Here is a 16,618-nt window from a genome sequence, read left to right on the forward strand (position 1 = left end):
AAACCATAGGCCAGTATTATATATCTTGTTCAGTTGAGTACTTACAATATCCCAAATGTGTCCAACTAAAGGTGTGAGAAAATTGCTATTTTAACTAAGGAGCCGGGACATTTCAGCATAGCGTCTGAGGAAGTCGCCTGTCAATTGCGTCATATCTGCGCTACCCTCAGTTTCGGGCTTTATTTGGCAGAAGCACTTCACTCTTAGCAGTATGAACAAGTGAACGCACGGAGTGTACGTCATAACATCATTTTCAACACACTTAAATGTATCGAAACAGAGCTGCTTTACCTTATACTCATGACCGGAAACGTGGAAATAGTGCGGGCGCCCGGCGACTGTGTCCTGTCATGATAAAAGTCCCGGTGCTCACGAGGCAGGTATTTGTGTACCATTCCCTCCAGCAGCCGTGCTCAGCTCCACAACCTTTTGCTTCACACTACAGTAACGTAATAACCGCATGCATGAACCTGATTTCTGCCCGAGTCCTATTTTCCACTGGCTGTGAGGTGAAAACTACATGTCCCAAGATGCTGCGCTCAAACTTTGCGTCATCAAACTACACATTTGTTTTGAACAGGCGCCCTCTAGTGGACAGAAAGTTCCATAGTGCACCTTTAATAATTTTCAGAAATAGTTTAGTTGTTTAATTATTTAAATTTAAAGGTAGAGTAGGCAATGCTGGTTGATACTCCTGATAGCAATCAATAACAGAAGTGGCCTAAATAGTTAAAAATGTACATATATCTTCTGTGGAAGTTTTAGTGGAGGACCAAAAAATGTTCACCCAATCATTGTATTAAGTCTGAACGATCAAAGCTGAAATGGATCTGCAGCAGACAGATAGTACAAGTAGGAGCTCTGTAAGTTGTTTCCATTCATTATTACAATGTTATGTGCTTTGAAACGTGAGTTAATTTAACACTGTCAACCACTGGTAACCCTCTTTTCTATATTCAGATTTTAAATTCAGTTTTGATGAAAATACCTTATTTTGCATCACAGAAGCAAGATATTTCCTGTGTATGTAAGACACATGGCTTCCTTTTCATTAGCTGCAGGTCGGCATGGTCCTTCTCGTCTAGTGTGTATGTTTATTAATATGTAAATAAATTAAAACATTATGAAAACAAATACCTGTGTACAACGGCAAGCTAAAATAACTGGAGATTCATGACACCCAAAGCCTTAACATTGACCCGCTAATCTACCTATGTTAAAAATAAGGTGAAAAAATAATAGTCTTTGTGTCTGTTAGTTTAAGGTTTAATTTAGGTCTCTTCTGCTGGAGTAGAATAGGTGGCAAAGTCACAAAAAACATGGGTCCTAGAACTGCAGCCTCTGGTATTGCAGGAATCTAAACAGCCAATGACTGACAGTTAACTGTGAAAATAAATAAATAAATAAATAATAAAAAAAAAGGCAAAAAAGCTTATCTACATCTATAGAGTTTATCTATAGATATCTAGGACTTTATATACTGTACAATTCACAAGTTAAGGGTTGGTATGATTTTTTTATGCTTTTGAAAGAAGTCTCTTATGGTCACCAAGGCAAATTACATGCAATTTAAAATAGCTGTTTCTATTTTAATCTATTTTAAAAATGTAATTTATTCATGTGATTTAAAACTGAATTTTCAGCATCATTGCTTAGTCTTCAGCTGATTTGATTATCAAGATACATATATCTTATTATTATTCATGTTAAAACCAGTTGTGCTGCTATTTTTGTGAGACAGTGATACTTTTTATTCACTCCCCACGTGCATCTATGAGCCTTGGCCACTCATGACTCTGTCATCACTTTTGACAGATACTGACCACTGCAGACTGGGAACGCCCCGCAGTTTTGCCATCACAATTTGGCCCTTGTCAAACTCACTCAAATCCTTACACTTGAATATTATTCCTGCTTCTAACACATCAACTTGAAGACAAAATGTTCACTTGCTGCCTATTATATCCCACCCACTAACAGGCGGTGTGATGAAGAGATAATCAGTGTTATTCACTTCACTTGTCAGTGGTCATAATGTTATGGCTTTTCAGTGTATATTAACAATTAAAGTTTTAATGTAAGATTAAAACATTATAAATGTGTTTACCGTCAATGGTCAATGGAATGCATCCTTGTTGCATACAATAATAAAAGTATTAATTTCTTTCAAATAAAAATATTACTGATCCAAAACTTGTAAACATTAAAATAATATTCAATTATTGTGTAACGCTTATAATCTCAGGATTTTCATGCCAGGACAATATGTGACTCTGATTATTATTATTTTCCAATGTATTGTATATGTAGCTTTATTAATCTTTGTGACTCATTTTGTGTTTCTAACTTAGAAATGAAACTAAGACTTGTCCACATTCATGTATTTTATATTTAATTATGTAGATTTTGTAGAAGTTTTACTGTTCAATTATTGTATTTATTTCTTGAAATGTAATGTAATACTATTGTAAACAGAACTGTTGTTCAGCTGTCATTGCATCCTAATAGACATATTGCAAAATATTATTTGGTTACACTTTATATAGTTAAGTTATATAGTTTATATAGTTCACCCAAAAATGGAAATTAGCCTGATTTACTCACCTTCAAGTCATCCTACACTGTCAGAAAAAAAGATACATTGCTGTCACGGGGCAGTACCCTAAGGTACAAAACTGAAAGGTACTAATACCTTTCAGGTAGTATATGTACCTTTAAGGTACTAATTTTCACTCTTAAAGTGTACCTTTTAAGGTACTCATTTGTACCATTTAGGGTGATGTACCTTTTCACTTTTGTACTTTTGTACAGCACTGTACCTTTTTTTCTGAGAGTGTAGTACACTTTCTTTGTAAGTTAAATACAGAAGGTAGTCCACCAGAAGTTAGATATTTTACTGTATAAAGTTTTAAATATGGATATTTTTCTACACAAACCCATAGCTCCGCTTCAGAAGGCTTTTATGAATTGGAGCCGTATGGAGCACTTTTATAATGGAAGGATGCACTTTTTTGGTGTTCAAATTTTGGGCTGCCATTTACTTGGATTAGCCAGGACATTTTTTTAATAGCTCGGATTATATTCTTCTTAAAGAAGAATGCCACATACACCTAGGATGGCTTGAGGGTGAGTAAATAATGGGCTAATTTTCATTTTTGGGTGAACTATCCCTTTAAGGGGACAGTTTACATTGTACTTACTCAAACAAGTAATATTAATTAACTACATGTCCTTATAAAGAGGGGTTTGGTTTCGTTACTTGTTTGATTTTGTTATACATCCTTTACTTTTATTACTATAGTAAGTACATGTATCATCATGTAACCATGTCAACTTAAAATAAAGTTTTACCTATTATTTTGGTGATTAGCAGGCACTTTTTGTTTTTCTGACCAAAATATTAACTTATGAAGACCAATCATCCATTAAAAAATGTATTAAACTGCAATATTTTAAAACTGGCTGCTATCTGAAGGCCTTGTTGGTCTAAGGATGCTGTGTTCTTGAGAGAGGGAGGTTTCCATATTTAGGACTGTTCCTCTTTGCATTGTGGATTCATGTGAAGGACCCGTCTCTTATGTAGGAGCTGTGTTTTGAACTGAATCACGCACCGTATAATCAAATCAATGCATCTACTATTTCACCCCATTTCTCTGCTGTAGAGCATGCAAGTGAATTGAAAAGATCTTGTTTGGAGATGCTTTATACCATTGGTCTGGGCTCTCAACCTTTTGTGCTCTAGATCAAATAATGAAAGAGGGGCTGCACTTCAACGGGGCAATTCATCCTCACAGAAAGAGATGAATTAATGGATCAAATCTCTGCTTTTTGCTCTCACAGCTTTCATCTTTGCCCCTACCTCTTTATTGTCAAGTTACAAACCTGAGTGAGAAATATCAAGCCTCAACCGTAATTATCCACGTCTTTGAGACGCTCGTATTAAAATGCTAATTTAGTGAATGTGCGGAAACAAGGAAGGTAAAAAGTGGCATTAGCATGACTACTAGATGTTGAAACGTTGATTGACCATTTACTTTTTATTTTTAATAAATGTAATATTTATTACATTATTATAATGTGTTGCATTTTGCTTGTAAACTACTTTGTTGTTTGCATTATCTGTCTTTTTTTGTTTATGAATAAAGGGACCAGTTTTCATTTGATTGTCTTTTGTAGATTTAATTATTTATTCATAATTTTGTCCCTTAGTAAATTTATTTTTAATTTTTAAATTGTGTCTAAAGTTTGGTAATAGCCCTGATATTCCATCACAGGCCTGTAAAAAAAGGTTTTTTTTTTTTGATAAAAAGACCAAATTGAGACATTCATTGTTCATTTCACCTGCCAAACCAAAAGCAGTGCGAGACAAATATTTCATGAAAAGCAATTTAAAAATGGGTTAATATTAACATGCTACTTTAATTACAGACACCGAAAATCATGAAACAAATACATTCATATGGATTGGCCATTGTAAAAATGACTAAATAGAAGTTTAGAGATCAGACAAGATATCTTTCTTTGAGCAAGTTTTATTAGTTTAGTTCTAGTCTAATATCTGTCATGATTTCCACTCAGGGCAAAGAAAATTGCATTTACAACACGAAATGTGTTCAACAATATATGGGAAATATAATCAGATTAGTGCATTTACTATTTCGCCACATTTCTCGATTGTGAATTGAAAAGATCTTGTGCTCTTTATACCGTTGCTCTGGGCTCTCAACCCCATACAGACACCTTTGTGCTCTAGATCAAATAGTGAAAGAGGTTCTGCACTTCAACGGGGCAATTCATCCTCACAGAAAGAGATGAATTAATGGATCGAATCTGTTTTTTGCTCTCAAAGCTTTCATCTTTGCCCTGATCTTTTTCTTCTCATCAAGTTACAAAAAAGAATGAGAGATATGAGATCTCTAATATAATTACCAAATTTGACTGAAAAGAATATTCTTTGTTTATAGTTCACCCAAACATATAAATTCAGTCATCATTTACTCCCTCATCTGTATGGCTTTCTTCTGTGGAACAAAATATTCCAAAGATATTCTAAAGAATTTCTCTTTGATCCATCAACTACAATGTTATAGCATGTGAAATGAAACAGATCATTATTTTAATGTTTGGATGTTCAGAATAGAAAAGACTTGTTTTCTATATGTTATATGACTTAAAGGGTTAGTTCACCCAAACATTTAAAGGCCCAGAAAAGTATAAGACATATTTAAAATTGTCCACATGAATACAGTGGTTAGACCTTAATGCCCAAAGATGAACGAAGGTCTTACGGGTTTGGAACAACATTTTTGGGTGAACTCTCTTTAAAGTGTTAAAGATCGGGCCTTCTGCTCTGCAGCCCCCAGTCTGTGGAATGCTCTCCCTGACCCCCTGCGGACTCCACAGACTATAGATGCTTTTAAGCGTGTTCTTAAAACCCACCTTTTTAGCAGAGCTTTTAATTGACTTGTTACTTCTTTATTTTTTATTTTTTTTCAGTTTTATTTATTTTATTTTATTCATTTACTTATTTATTTATTGTTGTTGATTGTTTTTAATTCTGTAGCACTTTGAGATTTTGTTTAATATAAAGTGCATTATAAATAAAATGTATTATTATTATTATTATTATTATTATTATTATTATTATTATTAAAGGTACACTATACAGTATAGGCTATGCAGCTTTTAAAAAAACAACAAAAAATAACGCGTTTTGGTTGTGCTTCAGCTCTGTGTGACTGTGGATGAGCTAAATCTTTTAAAGGATGTAAGAAATATGTTTCAATTAATCATGGCCCTGATATGTCACTAGACATTAAGAAATCATAATAATTTCAAATACCACTGACAACAGTAGAACGGCCAGGATATTGTGATTTAAAAGTTGTTGTTGCAGCCCTCAACTGATGTTGATGTTGATGTTGATACGCTTCCTTTAACTAAAGAGAGATTTAAAAACATTTCCGATGCATCTCTTCTGCAGGAATTCAACTTGCATACGGCCGTTACCCAAAGCTGATTCTGAATCTGGATATTTTTCTTACAAAAACAAATCGCTTGCTTTAGAAGGCCTTTATTAACCCCCTGGAATTGTATGGATTACTTTTATGATGGAATGATGCACGTTGGCTTTAAAAACAAGGTACCATTCACTCCCATTAAAAAGCTAGGAAGAGTCAGGATATTTTTTAATACAACTCTTATTGTGTTTGGCTTAAAGAAGAAAGTCATACGCATAGGTTGGATTGAGGGTGAGCAAATGATGAGATGATTTTCATTTTTGGGTGAAAAAACCCTTTAAGAGATATAATCAGTTTAGATGGAACTATAATATATAATGTAGCAAATGTAGGCCCTACACTGTTAATATTAGTTTTGCTGCTTGGCTAAATTTGCATTAAAAAACGGTATTTTGTATAAAACACTAGCGGCCACCAGATGGCAGACTAAACACTTGCTATTTAAAACTGCACTTTCTACAGATGGAACACGCCTGGTGCATTACATACAACTGTGCTGCTAAAATAATAAAATAAATAAATAAAAATGTCACCCTGATATAATTATCTGTTCTTCCAGCATATCTGTGTTTTAAAGGGCCACCAGCTAAACAGATTAATTTTGGTAAGGATTGGAAACCAACACAACCAGCTTCACCCAAAAATGGAAATTAGCCTAAGTAACCCTTGACGCATGCGTATTGACGAAAGGAGAAGCATAGTATACATATCTATGATAGAGCAAAATAAAAAACGGTCATGAATTAAAGTAAAACAAAAAAAAACAAACAAGAATGTATAAAGAGAAATGGCGGCTGGTTTCGATATAAGAGAAGATGGGATTCATTGAGCTTGTTGCCCAGTCCACGACGTCAGGTGTTAACCTTAACGTTAATCATTTTCCGTCAGTCGAATTCATAGACCGTAAAAAAAATATCGAATTGCGTACGGCTTTCCACCGGAAGCTAGTTATTTTAGACGTTACATTTTAAAATAGGCCTATGTATATTTTTCCATTTCGCTTCAGAAGGCCTTTATTAACCCACCAGAGGATATTAAGTTCGATATCAAATTAGTATAAAGTCATTGCCATTATGAAGCTTGGAAGAGCCAGGACTTTTTTTTTTTTAGCCTAACTCCGATTGTATTTGTCTGAAAGAAGAATGTCATATACACATAGGATGACTTTAGGGTGAGTAAATCACGGGTTAATGGTCATTTTTGGGTGAACTAAACTAGACCAGCAGAGTCAGACTAGTTTAAGCTGTTTTTTTTTCTTTTTCCCAGAACTGAAGAAAAAGAGAGACAGGAAGAGGAAGGACAAATAAGAAGCAATGAATGCACAACTCACACATGTGTTCCCACAGTGGGCAGAAAGCTCGGCCTTTGCCCCTCGTGGCTAACAGTGTAACTGATATCTGCAGCAGTTGTGTGAGAACTTCATATATTTATACTGTTAAACCATTCCACTTCCAGCTGCACTCATTATTGATGATGATAGTTTTGATGATTGCTGACTGTTCAGAGGAAGGACAGGCCTTTCAGGGACGTTTTGTTTAGCTCGTTCTGCAGTAATGGGACAGCATGATTCCTGTGCGCTGCTGACTGCTCTGATGAGGGGTTTTACAGCCTAATCTGATTTGGACAAAGTATGCAAGTGAGACAGAAGCTAAGAGGAAAGGAGAGGTTGGATGATCCAGAGGTTGCATCTCTACAATCCCCTTGAGGAACTATCCCCAAAAGGTATTGAAATATGTCCTGTGTAAACACTGTCTTGAATAAACAGTCACATCCAAATGCCTTGCCTCCCTGACCATTTTGGTAACATATTTGTGTGTTCTCCAAGAAAACGGAGTATGAAGACCTTTATCTGATTCAGTTCTGTGAAGATGACAATGCTGTATGTTTTCTATGCTAACTCACTCTACTGACAGATTAAAAGTTCATTAAAACTAGATTTTTTTTAACATGTATTCATTTCAAAATGTATTTAATGTACATTTTGTCTTATATAACATTTTTATAAAAAAGAACTATATATGCATTAAACTTTAATAACCAAAGTAAAATAACTAATTAACTAATAACTAATTTCAATATTTATTGTGAAACAATATTTATACAAATAGAAAAAACTGTCAGCGTTGTTATTGTTAATGAACATTAAAACATTGAAATTGTTTTTGTTAATTTAAATAATTTTACATTAAAATAAATAATCTTAAACTTTAGAGAAAATTAGACTTTAAATTAAACTACATTCAATTAAACTAAGTTCAACAATAATTTAAATTAATAAGTTGAATTTAAAGTACTGATTTTTTTTATAGAAATAAAAAAATGTTAATAACGCATTAAAAACTAAATGAAAAGGAAAACTATATTTTATAGGCTATGTTTTACTATTTATTTTACTATATGTTTTACTGTATTCATACTTTATATAATTTATACGTTTGTTTCCTCATACGAACCTCAGTTTAGGTCCCCACAACACAAGTCCCCCCTAAGTCAGTGTACACACACACACACACACACACACACACAAAAAAAGAGAGAATTGTATAAGGTCGCTAACAACTCGTGGTGTGTATATTGTTTCTGCAATCAGTTCTTTCTTTTCTGAAACAATAATTTCATCTTTGACAAATGAATAAATGCGTTTCACCTTTATTCCACAAGGTGGCAATATCTGAGACACAATGATGACGTGACGTTTCACTCATAGTTGCTGCAGGCAAAAAAACAAAAGAATAGGAAGCATCAAACACTGAACACAATCAAATATTAGCGTTACTATAAATTGATACTGGGTCTGGAGAAGAAGCTGTCGGCGATCAAAACATTGATTTTAAAGACGTTGAAAATTATGAAGTTTTGAGAATATGTTTGAGATAGCGAATATGAGCCAGATGCTACTGGGAAAGGAGCGCTGACGAGGACAGTGATGATGGTATAAAACATCTGCTGAACTGAAACCTTCCAAGTTCCAAAAGGTCATAAAATATGCTCTATTTGAGTTTTCTGTAATTATTATCTAAAATATCTAATATCTAAAAGTTTTATATTACCATGACAATTATTCAACTTGGATCCATCAAGACACGGGTCGCTAAAGACCCGAATATGTAATAATGATTGGCAAAAGATTAATGCAGGGTTAAAGAAAATACTTTATTTAATGTGATGGAAATGACACTGGGGTGGAAATGCCTTCCAGGAAAAATGACAGATGCATATACACTGTTGGACATTAAATTAATTAAATCAACTAGTAGAAATGAAAGAGAAATGTATTTTAAGAGGGGTTATACTATTTATAAATGCGCATAAGCCCAAAAGAGCCAAACAGCTGAAGAAACATATTGACTAGAACATGAACAGCTCATCTCAAACATCAATATTTAATTTACTCTGCTCATTATGGAGTAATAAGTGTATCATAACTGGTGATGAGCCTATATGTGGATACTTGAAACGCAAAGGCAGAGGAGTAAATCAATGATAATTGCTGTAATAACTCTCAATGAAAAGTTTACGGATTTCATTATTTATAGTTCCCTGCTCCTGCTGCTCACATCAAAGAAAACATGGGATAGTTTCAATAACGGAAGTAGATAAACCAATTAACAGGCCTTAAAAAGAGAAATAAACATTCACTTGATGCACTTTCGCACATCAAACCCATGATACAGCTTGAGCTGCGCTGACAGGCGCATTAAATCATTCCAGAAAGGTCAGCTGTGAAGACCTCCACTCCAGCCCATATTGGAGCCATTTCCTGGATCATGCGTTAGCCATAAAAGCCCCCCGTGTGAGCCTGCAGCCAGCACCATTCTTTAAGACAACACACCCACATGCTGAGAGATTCTCTTACCCCAAACACTGCTGCCCAGTGCGGCTCATTCCCCCGCTGTGCACATCAGACACATCAGCAGCTTAGGTAAGCCTGCAGTGGCCCATAATGGATATGTCGCTCCATGCTGCAAAAACTACTGTGGATTATTTATGAGCGGAGGAGACAGCAAATACAGATGATGGGCAGCATTTAAAAAAAGCATTTTCCTTGTGTTACATCATAAGTGAGCTACATGTAGGGTAATCTCATTTATAAGATCTATGAAGAGGCTGAAAGACAACATTACCATCGGTGCAAAGATCCTATAACATGTTTAGTAATGGACCTTTTTATTTTGTCCGGATCTAATAATTTATTCAGAAATACATTACAATGAAATATACACCTGATATATATCAGGCATAAAATTATGACCACCTTGTGTTGGTGCCACTTTTGCTGCCCTCACAGCCCTCACTCATCGAGGCATGGACTCCACTAGACCCCTGAAGGTGTGTTATAGAATCTGGCACCAAGATGTAACCAGCAGGTCCTTTAAGTCCTGTAAGTCGCAAGGTGAGTCCTCCGTGGATCTGACTTGTTTGTTCACCACATCCCACAGATGCTCGATTGGATTGAGATCTGGGGAAATTGGAGGCCAAGTCAACACCTCAAACTCGTTGCTGTGCTTCTCAAACCATTCCTGAACCATTTTTGCTTTGTGGCAGGACGCATTATCCTGCTGAAAGAGGCCACCACCATCAGGGGATACAGTTTCCATGAAGGGTTGTCCATGGTCTGCAACAATGCTTAGGTAAGTAGTATGTGTCAAAGTAACATCCACATGGATGGCAGGACCCAAGGTTTCCCAGCAGAACATCGCCCAAAGGATCACACTGCCTCCGGCTGCTTGCCTTCTTCCCATAGTGCGTCCTGGTGCCATGTGTTCTCCAGCTACCAGACATGCACCGGCCATCCACGTGACGTAAAAGAAAACGTGATTCATCAGACCAGGCCACTTTATTCCTTTGCTCCATGGTCTAGTTCTGATGCTCAAATGCCCACTGTTGGGCACCTTGAGTGGTCTGCTGATGTAGCCCAAAACACAACAAAATTTGATGCACTGTGTGTATTCTGACACCTTTCTATCAGAACCAGCTTTAACTTCCCGAGCAATTTGAGCTACAGTAGTTTGTCTGTTTGATCGGACCACACGGGCCAGCCTTCGATCTCCATGTGCATCGATGACCCTGTCGCCGGTTCACCACCGTTCCTGCCTTGGACCACTTTTCATAGATTGGGAACACCCCACAAGAGATGCAGTTTTGGAGATTCTCTGACCCAGTCGTCAAGCCATCACAATGTGGCCCATGTCAAACTCGCTCAAATCCTTATGCTTGCCCATTTCTCCTGCTTCTGTCACATTAAATTTGAGGACAAAATGGCCACTTGCTGCCTATTATATCCCACCCACTAACAGGTGCCGTGATGAAGAGATAATTATTGTTGTTCACTTCACCTGTCAGTGGACATAATGTTATGCCTGATCAGTGTATTACTCATCTTCAGTGATTAGAATGTATTTAATTTCTGGCTTAAAATAATTTTGACAGTTTTTGGGGGGCATAAAGTCAAAAGACCAGTGATACAACTGTCCTGATATAAAAAATAAATAAATAAAAAATAAAAATAAAAAAAACATTCTTGAAAAGAAAGCCTCATTGAGTAGTTTGATATCATGCTTTATTATATATATATATATATTTTATTATTAAATTACTTCACTAGGCCTACATACTGCAACCAACATGCAAACGTATGCAGGAAATAAAACCTAAAACCATAAATTAACAGTTTTAACTATCACCTTATTATAGAAAACCAAGGACACATTCCTCATGGTTCATAAACAAAACCAAGGCTAAATATCTAGCCAATGCCATGTGCTCCCAGTTGCTCATTATACGTGTAAAATGAGACCACGCGAAACACTTTTTTGAAAGCATTACATATGTCATCTGTTCAAGTTAGGACAATTAGAGGAAGCTCTGTTTTATTGCTTCGGTTTTCGAAAACATGCAAGAACAATCATCAAGGCTTGATGGATCAACAATAACACTGCTGAAATCTGAAGAGCATGAATCAGTAGTCAGTGTTTATGAGGAAAAGGAAATCATACTGTGATATAGCTATTTGCAGTGCGAGACATGCACAGTCACGTTGGAACAGTAAGGTGCCATCCCCAAACTGTTCCCACAAAGTTGGGAACATGCAATTGTCCAAAATATCTTGGTATGCTGAAACATTAAAGGGATAGATCACCCTGAAATGAAAATAAAGTAATATTTTACTCACCCTGCTGTTGTTCTAATGTCTTATGTCCTTCTATCTTTTTCATACCTCAAAAGGAAACATTTTGAAAAACGTCCTGAACACATTCTTTCATGGTAATGATTGGTGACCAGTCCTAACTTTACAAAAAGGATACAAAAGCGGCATGTCACATACAGTTAAAAGCGTGCCATATATGGAAATTGTTCAGGATGCATAAGGTTTTGCCAAAAAAAAAAAAAAAACGTATTATTTAGTCAAAATGCTGAACTCTGGACTGACGGCTCACTCACAGGAATGTGCACGGAGTGACAGCTGAGCTCAGTATTTTCAATTAATAATAAGGTAAATTATATTTTTGTATCCTTTTTGTAAAGTTTTAGCCTGGTTGCCATTTATTGCCATTATATGGAGGAGCGCGTGGAGGGCGTTTTTCAACATTTCTCCTTTCGAGGTCCAAACGACATGTGGTGGAGTTGCTGTTGTTCCCAATTGCTTCCACCTCGTACCACTAACAGTTGACCACGGAATATTTAGTAATATTTAGAATATTTAGAACATTTAGTTAGGAAATTCCACGAATGGCTTTATTGCACAGATAGCAACCTATCACGGTACAACGCTTGAATTCACTGAGCTCCTGAGAGCGACCCATTCTTTCACAAAAGAAGCGTCTGCATGCCTAGTGCTTGATTTTATACACCTGTGGCCATGGAAATGATTGGAACACCTGAATTATATGATTTGGAGGGGTGTTCCAATCATTGATATCCATAATAAAGGCTAGATATCTTACGAAGGAGTCACCATCGTCATCACCGGCGGCCATCTTGTCACAGGCAAGCTTTTTGTCGGGCTCTGTGGAACCTGATGTAAGATGAGTTATCTGTACGAACATAAATACTCTTATCTCGCTGAAATCTTGACGGATTTACAAATGGTTTGGTTTCTTACAAACGTTATTAACATGGCTAAATCTGGATGCTTTAACACGTTGAAATTGCAGCTTTTCGTTACGATAAATGACTTAATCGTGCAGCTTGTATATCACGGCTAACTTACGTGCACTTTATCAAGTCTGAGACCACAATCGAGCTGTTCAATTGGTTTTATTGACACCAATAATGATTTTATGACAACTAATCTTTTGTCTGGTTAAAATAAACTTAGTTTGCATGTTTTTTTGTGTTTTAATTTTTAAAAATATATAAATTATTTTATTATAATAGTGATATTCTTATTATAAAAGTATGTATGTATATATATATATATATGTGTGTGTGTGTGTGTGTGTGTGTGTGTGTGTGTGTGTGTGTGTGTGTGTGTGTGCGTGTGCGTGTGCGTGTGCGTGTGCGTGTGTGTGTGTGTGTGTGTGTGTGTGTGTATATATGCCTGTGGCAAAATGGCTGCCAGTTGCGGACGGCGACCTCCATTGGCCAACAGCGCGCAAGAGACATCTAGCCTTTATTATGTATATCTATGATTCCAATACTTTTGGCAATATAGTGTATAACACTGGTATGTCACGTGACAATGACAATTTGACAGATGTGGTTACTTTAGGCAAGTGTTATTTGAATGATTGCAAGTTTTAAACCAAATGTAGTACCACTAAATAGAATGCGGTTTCTGATGAAGCTCAAGGTACCATGCAAACTGTTGCTCAGAGAAAACTGACTGCAGAAGAAGACTTTTTTTGCCAATACCTGTTATACTGGGAAAATGCAATGCATATTTAAAGTGGGCTTAAGGCATGTTCACACCAAGACGATGTGATAGACATTTTAATTTGAATGAACATCTGTATCTGCTTATGCATCTGTACAGAGTGAAATAAACATTCACATGCAGTCAATTTGGTGATGTAATCTAATCTATTTTCCATCAAACTGCAAAGAAAATTTAACAACCAATAAGTTGAGTCATGCTTTTGGTCATAAACATTTTTTTTTTTAATAATATGAATAAAAATACAAATGGGTCATATCAGCATTGTGATGAACAAATAGTACACCTGCATTTCTGCGAGCGCCACCTACTGTTATGAAGTGAAACTGTACTTTTATTCTGATTTTGATTGATTGAATGATTTTTCATACAGAACATTTCGGTTGCTCTTCATGTCTTCATTCAAAATTGTTTTATTTGATTATTTTTTATTATTAACTGATATTTCGGATTGCATGTCCTAATTTTTTTATATTAAAATATACAAAAACATATGCAACACAGAATACGTGTGATTTGTATTTTTAATGTAGGACTACTTTTAAATAAATCAATGGAAAAAAATGAATGCCATGGGCCCAATGGCCCTAATATTGAATGTGTTGAGAACAGTGAAACCAATGCAGTTCTTTAGCATGGAAATGACACAACTTGCTGTAAAAGTTTTAATGTGTTGATGACAAACGCCCAGAATATATCCACTGACATTGTTCTTTGAGCTTGCAAGTGGCTGCCAAACCACGCCGTAAACTCCCTTTCCTCTTCCCTCCACAGAAGACGTGCAGGAAGTCAATAACAATAGGACCCCCTCTGCTCAAGACTTGCACAGCCTCAGTGCTGAGAAAGACCTGTAGCTAGGAGACTACCCAACTAACCCAGGCCTCTGTTTACCATTAATCTAGACCAGGTGATGTGCAACCAAGGTCAAGAGAGAGCACAAGGCATCGCCTGGTGGTCTGGCTCCAACGCGACCCAGTGATAGGTTCTGTCAAGCGAGTAAGTGGGGCCACATGGTCTCCCAGATGTGATGCAACAACATGTTGAATGGTGTGTCAAAGGGGGGAGTGAACGAACATGAGACGCCCCACTGTGACGAATTTTTATCGCAGTTCAGGGCATCGATCAGACGCAATGGGTTCACACATGATAGACCCTCCTCGAAGACGCCGTGGTCACGGATGGAGACCAAAGTGAGCATTAGATTACAGCAAAGAGGCCGACCTTAGTGTTAGAAACTCAATGAGAATATCGCCATATCATCCGCATTTCTCTCTAATGGCTAGACATTTAACATTTGAACTCAAGTGTCCTGGTGGACTGGTAGCTGGTTTCTCCTCTCCTCTTGTTACATTACCCCCTCACCCTCTTTACTAAATAATACCAGACACATGGAACTCTCACACTCCTAAACATGATCATTGAGGGAACTCTGAACTCTTACGATCGGTGTTGATTGCTTGGGCACCTGCTGAGTCAAACAAGCCAATCAGAAAAGGGATATTCTGTGTCTGCCAATCAGTGAACATGACAACATAAATTAAAGTATAGAATCAAACGTATTAAAACTGCCATGTACTTTGGCTCATCTCAGACAGATTACATTTGAGTAATTCATTGCAGCATTTATATTTTTGGGACTTTCAGTGGTCATTTTTATTCGGATAGCTGTACTACAATAGAAAATGCAGCACTCTTTAATTTAAATGCGGCATCATTTCAAGGAATTACAACAAATAGTATGAACTTTATGGTTTCATTTCATTTCTTTACATTTAGCAACATATAATATGATAATAATTTTGTCATGGTCTTAGATTCTTATTTTGACCATCCGTTGTGTTTCCCTTAGTTCCTGTTTCCCTGCTCTGTTTAGTTTAGTTTTTCTTGGTATATATACACACACACACACACACACACACACACACACACACACACACACACACACACACACACACACACACACACGCATAGTCGTGTTTCCATGTTTTATGGGGACTTTCCATAGGCGTAATGGATTTCATACTGTACAAACTGTACATCATATCCCCCTACACTGCCCCTGCCCCTAAACCTACCCATCACAGGAAACATTCTGCATTTTTACTTTCTCAAAAAAAAACTCCTTCTGTGTGATTTATAAGATGTTTTCCTCATGGGGACCTAAAAATGTCCCCACAAGGACAAGGATTTCGGATATTGCCATCTTTGTGGGGACATTTTGTCCCCATAACGTAGGGATTACCAGGTGTCACACACACACACACACACACACACACACACACACACACACACACACACACACACACACACACACACACACACACACACACACACACACACACACAGTGTGTGTGTGTGTGTGTGTGTGTGTGTGTGTGTGTGTACTCCCTGTTCAGTTTAGTCTTTTGTCATTTTTGTCTATTCATGATAAGTTGATAAAATACATTCCTCATTTGTGTGCTGCTTACTATACCAGACCATTACACATTTTGGGGTATTAAATTAGGCTTAATTGACAAAATCTTTTTGTCCATATCGTTTTTTTTTTTTTTTTTTTTTACCCATATCCATCATTCAGATTTTAAATTTATTGAATGTGTTCATGTGATCAGCTATAACAGTACTTTACAGATAATAATATGTTTTTTTCTTCTTTTTTTGTCACTGGTCACTGCATTAGAAAACTTCACACTGATTTCTCACGGCCTGTGTTGTCTCTTCA

General features: G+C 36.4%; 1 long non-coding RNA gene across 1 annotated transcript; it reads left to right on the top strand.

Moving 5' to 3' along the window:
• The first annotated feature begins 6,845 nt into the window (after positions 1-6,845).
• LOC137061905 (uncharacterized) lies at positions 6,846-14,886 on the top strand. The gene is made up of 3 exons (XR_010901184.1): positions 6,846-7,191; positions 7,287-7,742; positions 14,671-14,886. It is a non-coding gene; the product is annotated as an uncharacterized lncRNA (long non-coding RNA).
• Positions 14,887-16,618: the final 1,732 nt, after the last annotated feature.

The sequence above is a fragment of the Pseudorasbora parva genome, chromosome 23 (assembly GCF_024679245.1).
Source record: "Pseudorasbora parva isolate DD20220531a chromosome 23, ASM2467924v1, whole genome shotgun sequence".
Taxonomy (NCBI): Eukaryota; Metazoa; Chordata; class Actinopteri; order Cypriniformes; family Gobionidae; genus Pseudorasbora; species Pseudorasbora parva.